Raw genomic sequence first — 7,515 nt, 5'->3', positions numbered from 1 at the left:
GAAATGTTCTGCAGCTTTATGGAAATATGCTTTAAAGTACTTTTATTTATGTTTTTCTTTCTTGCTTTCTCCTTTATTTTTCACTATTTTTAGAGGAAAGTATATTCAAAATTCTTTATTAATAAAATGTGAATGTTGCAGTTATTATGCAAAGGAATCTTACAAAAACTATTAGTGCTTACTCTATTAAATTGCACAATGAGTATTTTCCAATTCTGTTTTAAGTATCACCTCTCCATTAGTTCATATCCAAAAGAAAAGAGACTCAACAATCTTGAATACAAGTTTGGTTTAAGCTACTAAGTAGGATAGACCTCTGCATAAACTAAGAATGTTCTATTCATTAATAGCTAAAAATCAAACCAGCTTTCTCAGCCAAAATACTGACTAAATCAATAAGGGCTGGTTTGCTTCAATAAAACAAAATGAAGTATGGAATGCAATTTTTCACAAGAGAGAACAACACACCAATTTTTGTTTCCCCTCAGTCCTAGGTGATCTCTATATTGAGACCACATTGGGCAATTAATCAAGTCTGCTCCACACACAAGCTGAGGCAAACTGCACTGCACTGTATAAGTATGCAGTTGCAGAAGTGCTGAAATACGCATCAGCATGCAGAAAATGGCGGCAGTGAGGTTTTGAACTAAAGCACCTCTAAAGTGTTTTAGTTCAAAAGCGAGCTGCTGCCATTTTCTCAGCGCTGATGTGCATTTTGCTGTTTATACAACTGTATGCGTCACAGTGCTGGGCACTTTCCAAAGTGCCCGGCACTACAATGCATAGATATGTAAAAATGCCCATCGAGTCTCTTGTTTGATTTAGTTAACACCTCCCTACAAAATAAAGTATTCCATACTCATGAATTTTTCTATCTGTGGGCAATTAAAGCCATCATTGCCATTTTGAAACTTCCTTTTGCTGAAAAGTTTATTATTAAGAAAGCTTTAGCTAGGCAATAGAACCATGGCCTTGAGTACTCAGATTTTATTGATCATTATTGTCACAACCCAAAGGTGTGATTTGATGTGTGCGCGCTTCGGCACCGCTAAATTATTTCCCGCCACTAGGAGCTTTCTTTGCAGGGTGCATTTCTTAGTTGCAAAGAGAAATGCACGATGCAAAGGAGTTCCTGCCATTCGCACACAAATTTGTGTCCCACTATTGGCCAGTTCTAAATTATTCCCACGTGGCGGCTAGTGATTGGCTTGCTAGCCGTATAAGAGGCTTGAGCGGTTTCCGCCCAAGTTGGAGGACTCCACAACCATCTGGAGGAGGAGAACTTCACGTCTTGTGAAGATCTCTAAGCGCTGCGGAGCCTATTGGACCTAGCGTGTATCTCAAGGAAGCTATAGGGGTCTGATCAACCTCTGGCCTCTCCCTGTCGCCGAACGATCCCTCGACAAACCCCTTCCCTGCGCGCAAGTTCCACGGAGCCTAGCAAACTTCGTGTGAGTGTATCCAGAGCTCTTTCTCTGAGTTGTTTTCTTCGGTTGACGCGACGGGCTCGCGTGTTTAGAGCCTTCAACCGGATTGGGCTAGAGGTTCGCGTGGATGGAACTCTTGTCCGCCTCTCTTCTTTTCTGTCTGTAACCGCAACTCAAGCAAGTTTTCCTGCCTGCACCGCGACCATCTTCGGTGTAAGTAAAATAATCTTTAATCAACCGCTAAGCGTCCATGCCTAATTCTAGCCCGCTGGCCTGCATTCCCCGACCCGTGGGCCAGGGCTCCTGGCCACAGCCCGCCGCGAAAGCCCCCGAGGGCCTCGGACCGCTCCCGGCCCGCACAATTATCAGTGTAATTTTCAGGCTAGGGAGAACCCACTGATTTTGCTGACTTCCATCTTTTTTTGACAATGATCAGAAGTCAAATATCCGTCCTGATTCTACAAATCCTTGATCATTAAGTTGTGTTGATTCACCTGCACGCTGTAACAAAATAAAGAAAATTGCTTGAATGCTTTTGTCCTTACCTCTCATAAATACCCACTGATGGGATTTAAGATTTCTCTCATGGGCTAATAATGTCCACAGGACTTGAAACTCTTTCTTTCTTTTTTGATATACAACTGATGCGGAGTTCTGTGTCTTTACCATCAAACACAGACAGCATGTAGCTTCACAATGCCTGCCCAGGAAAAATTCTGACAAGGAAGTGACATCTGGAACTCAGTTCCTAAGGCTATGGACATATAGTCAAAAAGCCCAAGGGTAAATCAATTCAATTTTCACAGGTTAATCTAAGATGTGTAGACTGAACTGATGAGCAAGTGAACAGCCATTCACTTTTGATTGTGGAAATGTAACGACATGCCAGCAGTGGCTCAGGCCAGAAGACAGCCACACCTCTCTGCTTGGCCAGAACAGACAGCTTGGGCCAAGCCTACTCTGCCCACCCTGTAAGGTGGGGGTGGGAGGTACAAAGCATCCTGGGATGATGGGAGACTGAGTTAACTTGAATCTGGAGGGGATCTGGGACAGAAGTTCAATAAACTGATTTGACCTAAATCAGTTAAGTCTGACACTATATCCATCCAGGTTTATCTTAAACCAGTTTTGGCCACCTTGAAAGTGGTTTATGTGCACTAAACTTCTGTTACAGATTTGAATTGGTTTTATCTGTTTATGGATAATTTCTGTCCCTAGCCTAAGAGGCAAGTGCTGAACTATGTATGATTCAGCACATTCATAGAAAAGACCATGCCTTTAAATCCTCTTTTTTTTTTTAGATTTCAAATTTCCATCAAGTAGCAAAACACTTTTTTCATCTGCATCTTTTAAGATTAGTATGAACACTTATCCCTATTATGGGCCCTGCTACCATTGCCCATGCCTTTATGACCCCAATATTAGATTACTTTAATATGTTCTACCTGGGCTGTTGTTGAAGCCCACTCAGAAGGCTGACACTTGGCTAGTTGGAGGTGTTGACTTTGTGAATGCTTTTATGTAGAAACAATCTGTCTGTGGATATCTACAGGCTGGAACCAATTTGGAGTCTGACTTTTGGGTATGAAAACAGAACAAGCCAACAGAGTATAAGTGGTACTCACCTTTTTAGACTGTAGGCACCCCTTGGAAAATGCCAGTTCTTCACTTTCAGTTGCTTTTTTGACTATGGAAAAATAACAAAAGAAATTCTTCTGGTGCATAGAAAGCTAACAGTTCAAAATATTTTTAACATTATGGATCATTATTTGATGCGTCTGGGTTTATCTTGTGAATCATGTTTTCACTCCTAACAGTGCTAATTTTGTGTGGCTCTCTGCAGCATCCCTGAAAGGAACTCAAGGCATCCTGGTTGCGATTCACTGCTTTAGAGGGAAAGAAAACTAATATTATTGTTCCATGACATCAGAGTTTCTACTCCTGAATCATGTCAAAGAACAAGTATAGGGAAATTTGCAATGGGATAGGATTTTATGCACATTTCCCACATCAGATAAAATAAATGGTCACCCTCAGGTTGCAAACATGCAAAACAAATAAGTATACAAATATTTTATTTTACAAGCTGCAAATTATTTCATTTTTTTTCTTTATCTGCTTCACTTTAGACTTAACTTGATCTTAAGGTTATTCACTTCTCATGCTGAATATTCCCCAATGAATCAATTATATGGTGCAATTATTTGCTCCTGTGGATAAAAATCAATGCAGAAAACATGATATTATATTTATATTTTTTGCAGACAGCATTCATCATTGCCTCTCTTATTCATGGTCGAAACCAAGACTTAACACCAAAATCTAAGTAAGTTTGATGCATTAAATTTAGGATCCTATGCGACTCACTTTACAGTGTATCAATATACACTTATCTCCCAAAAATGCATACAACATTTTTAAAATGCCATTTTTTAAAGTATAGCCATTTTTTAAAGACTCTTTTAATTATACAGTTATATCATAGACAATCCTTAAAAAATTCTGGCCACAAAGAAATAAGAAATAGCTCACAGTTAAAATATATATTTAACTGTTAGTTATATAGGAAGTTGTACAGCAAGCAAAGCTTAAAACGAGAGGAACTTGATTATACTAAAACCTATCCAGGCATAAATAGAAAAGATTGAGAAATATAAATATTAACAATCTAACAAGCAATCAGATAATATAAGTGCGTACATCAGAGTCTATGAAAACATGGATATTGGATATTTTTAAATGCCAGACTGCACATTGCCCGTAACTAATTATTCAGCTTCATAAACTAAATATCTGGGGACTTACCCTAAAATCCAAGAGGCCAAAAAGTATTCTCTGCTTCTGAATAGTAGATTTATAGATACAATTTTATACATCCTTCTTGCAAGTTTATTTCACCTGGTAGTAAAAAACAGTAGTAAAACATTTATGACTCAAGCTTTCTTCTTTTATCCTTGAAAGAAATATTTTCTCTCTGTTATTTCTTGTGTGTATAATCTCTTGTTTCTGACTATTTTGTAAAAATATTGAAGTATCAGTCTACTTTGAAAAAATACAAGAAATATTATGAGAGTTAACTGATGTTCCATATAGTTTAGATTTACAGCAAAGATAATAATACAGTTGGAGGAAAACATACATTCTTAACTGCCTTCACTTGACTTCAAAGAGAGTAGAATGAGGTTATGAACTTATCAGCTCTGTGCATAAAATTATTTCGCCAAACTTGTGATTCACTTGCAGGCCAGGGGCCTACAGGAAGAACAAGGTTCAGACCTGTAAACTAGCCTTTAGTTTATCATATTTTCTAATATTTTGTTTTTAGAACTTCTATGATACCATAATCTTTCTCCTTTTTGGACATCATGCATGCAAGGTGTGATGAATTTTTGCATATTGAATTGTTTTGTATATACATACATGAACCCTCATTCTTGTGCCTACGTGGAGCCCCAAAATAGAGACAATGAGTCACTGTTATCTAGCTTGTGTGTATCAGATTACAGGATTGTGAGGGGTCTTACTTTGTACAAGTTAATACAGAGTAATAATTGCTGTAGATAATTATAAAAGTTATTTTTCATTTAAAGAGCTTAATTTTGTATATCATAACTTTCAAAGCAACCACTGCCTCAAATGTAGGGGGCTGGAATCGATGATCCTCCGGGGTCCCTTCCAGCCCAAATGTCTATGAAATCTATGAAATTATTTATAACTTGTCTGATACAGATAATAATATAATAAAAATGACTGCTTTCCTAGGTAATACTCTGATTAAATAGTAATACTAATTGATTAAACATGGCTGATGAAGTATGAAAAAAGGGCCAGTCTCAATCTTAGTTAAGCTTATGATAGAAATCTAACAGAGGCACAGGGGTGCATTTTATTACCATGTCATTTACACTAGATAGCCACACTTTATGTTGGAAAGACATGATACTGAAAAAGAAAGTTGCATTTAGTGCAAATCACTTTATTCCATTCTATAACTTTCTTTTTAAATATTTAATCATGAAGGTAATTAGTAAAACCATTTAGAGATTCCATCAACTTGAATCTTGCAGTAATACAAAGTTAGAAAGTAGACTGAGGTAGGTATTACACTTGGTCTTGCGTCCTTGTGCTAAATTTATGGTTTTATAATCAGATTTCCTTATTCCTGCTTTTCTTCCTGCCTGCGCAAAAAATTCTGCATAAATAAGAGGGGAAGCTGATGCACCCTGATTCTCCATGCTTAAAATTACAAAAACAACATCTCAGCTGACTTACACTAAGAATGTGTGCAACAATATGAAGTCCTGGGGCCTAAGGATCAACAAGTTCCATATTTTGCCTACAGACAAGGATTCCTAGAATTAACTGTGTACAAGCAACTATATGAAGGACTGCTACATTCATAAACTAAACCAAATGAAGGCACGGGCAAGAGTTTACTCCTCTTACCTTTTAATTAAAGCATTATTAGGCCTTTTGTCTATAAATGCTTAATTCTGCTAGCATGAGTAGCTCTGGTGAACAGTGAGGTTAAACACATGGGTATTTACAGAACTCAGGATTACATGTTATTTTTAATTAATAATAGCAGTCAACAAGTTTTCAAGAGAAATGTGGCTTAAATTAACTGTGTCTATAAAATGTACATATAGATTTATTCATATAAAATTAGCATATTTAGAAGTAAATCACAATATTCTCTAATCACATCTCTCTCAGTCTGCACCCAGAAGCACACAAAGTCTTAGAATGGATTTTGAGTCATCATTTTCCTCTCCAGCATTATGAACTGGATCATTTTATTAATTTAAAGAGACGCATTTGAATCTGTGGTAGCCACAGAACACACAAATGACACAGAAGCCAGGCAGGATTCAAGTGCATGGATGCAGGACCAGTGCATGGCTCTCTAAGAACTCCCTTACGGAAAAGAGGTCCATCCAGAGCTGACAGGAGCACAACACCATATGCCCAACTGCTCGGTGTCTTCATGGCTCAGTCCTGCAGTCTTTACACATCCTAGATGCCAGTCTGATCATATGGAGTTTCCCAGAGGAAGGCTGGGTAGGAACTATAAGAATGGCAGAAAAGAAGGAGGTTAATGCGTATAGGAAGGAGCCTTGGCTGCCACACCAGGCTGGGATCATTCACAACCCATTTTACCTGAAGAGAAAAACAGAGCAGCTTCCAGATTAGGGCAGTCCCATTCTGCAACCTTTCCTTCACAGCCCCAGTGCCGGCTTCCAGGAAATCTACCAGCAAACCTTTCAGCTCCCAAGGAAGGACCCTTCACCTCAGCATCATTTTTGTTTTAATTCTCCCGTATTCGCTCAAGAAAACTGGTTTTAAAAATCATTCAAATTCGGCGAGTAATCTCTTGACCCAGGACCACTTTCAGCATCGGGCGTTTCAGATCTGGTGACATCAAGCCTCTTAAAACACGTAAGAAAAAACAGGAGAATTTAAGATCCAGCAAGTGTCCCGGGTCTGGCAGCTCCACTCACTGCGCGGGGGGAAGACGACCTTCCTCGGGGATTCACGCTCAGGCTCCTCTCCGAGTCCCTGAAAGTCGTCCTCCAAGAAAAAATCCTCCCTCAAATGGTCCCTCTTCACGAGCCGCCGGCTGTCTTCCTCCTGGCGCAGGCCCGGGCGCAGACTCCACTCCCAGGCAGCAGCTCGGAAGGGGAAAAGAAAGAGAAACTCGGAGGCAGAAGCAGGGGTGGGGACGGGGCCGCCGCCCGCAGCGAGGAGCCGCGGCCAGGGCAGGGGCAGGGGCAGAGCGGGGAGCGGCGCGGCGGAAGGTCCCTCTTCACGAGCCGCCGGCTGTCTTCCTCCTGGCGCAGGCCCGGGCGCAGACTCCACTCCCAGGCAGCAGCTCGGAAGGGGAAAAGAAAGAGAAACTCGGAGGCAGAAGCAGGGGTGGGGACGGGGCCGCCGCCCGCAGCGAGGAGCCGCGGCCAGGGCAGGGGCAGGGGCAGAGCGGGGAGCGGCGCGGCGGAAGCGGGGCTCCCTCCCTCCCTGGCTGCCTGCGCGAGCGAGCGAGCGAGGAGGAGGCAGCAGCGGCGGGGGGGGGGGCGGGGGGGAGGGGGGG

At 41.0% G+C, this 7,515-nt stretch overlaps 1 long non-coding RNA gene across 2 annotated transcripts; it reads right to left on the bottom strand.

Annotated features, from left to right (window-relative positions):
* Positions 1-1,669: 1,669 nt before the first annotated feature.
* On the bottom strand, positions 1,670-7,218 carry LOC102387712. 2 transcript variants are annotated; one of them, XR_324771.3, is made up of 5 exons: positions 6,588-7,218; positions 6,350-6,495; positions 4,233-4,325; positions 3,053-3,114; positions 1,670-1,928 (listed from the first exon to the last, which is right to left on the bottom strand). It is a non-coding gene; the product is annotated as an uncharacterized LOC102387712 (long non-coding RNA). The 2 variants fall into 2 exon arrangements; XR_003095935.1 differs by lacking the exons at positions 1,670-1,928; positions 3,053-3,114 and adding an exon at positions 3,122-3,637.
* Between the last annotated feature and the right edge of the window lie 297 nt (positions 7,219-7,515).

Source organism: Alligator sinensis, unplaced genomic scaffold (genome assembly GCF_000455745.1).
Source record: "Alligator sinensis unplaced genomic scaffold, ASM45574v1 scaffold175_1, whole genome shotgun sequence".
Classification (NCBI taxonomy): Eukaryota; Metazoa; Chordata; order Crocodylia; family Alligatoridae; genus Alligator; species Alligator sinensis.
The sequence above is the reverse complement of the archived record's forward strand: the minus strand, read 5'-3'. Positions and strand labels throughout refer to the sequence as shown.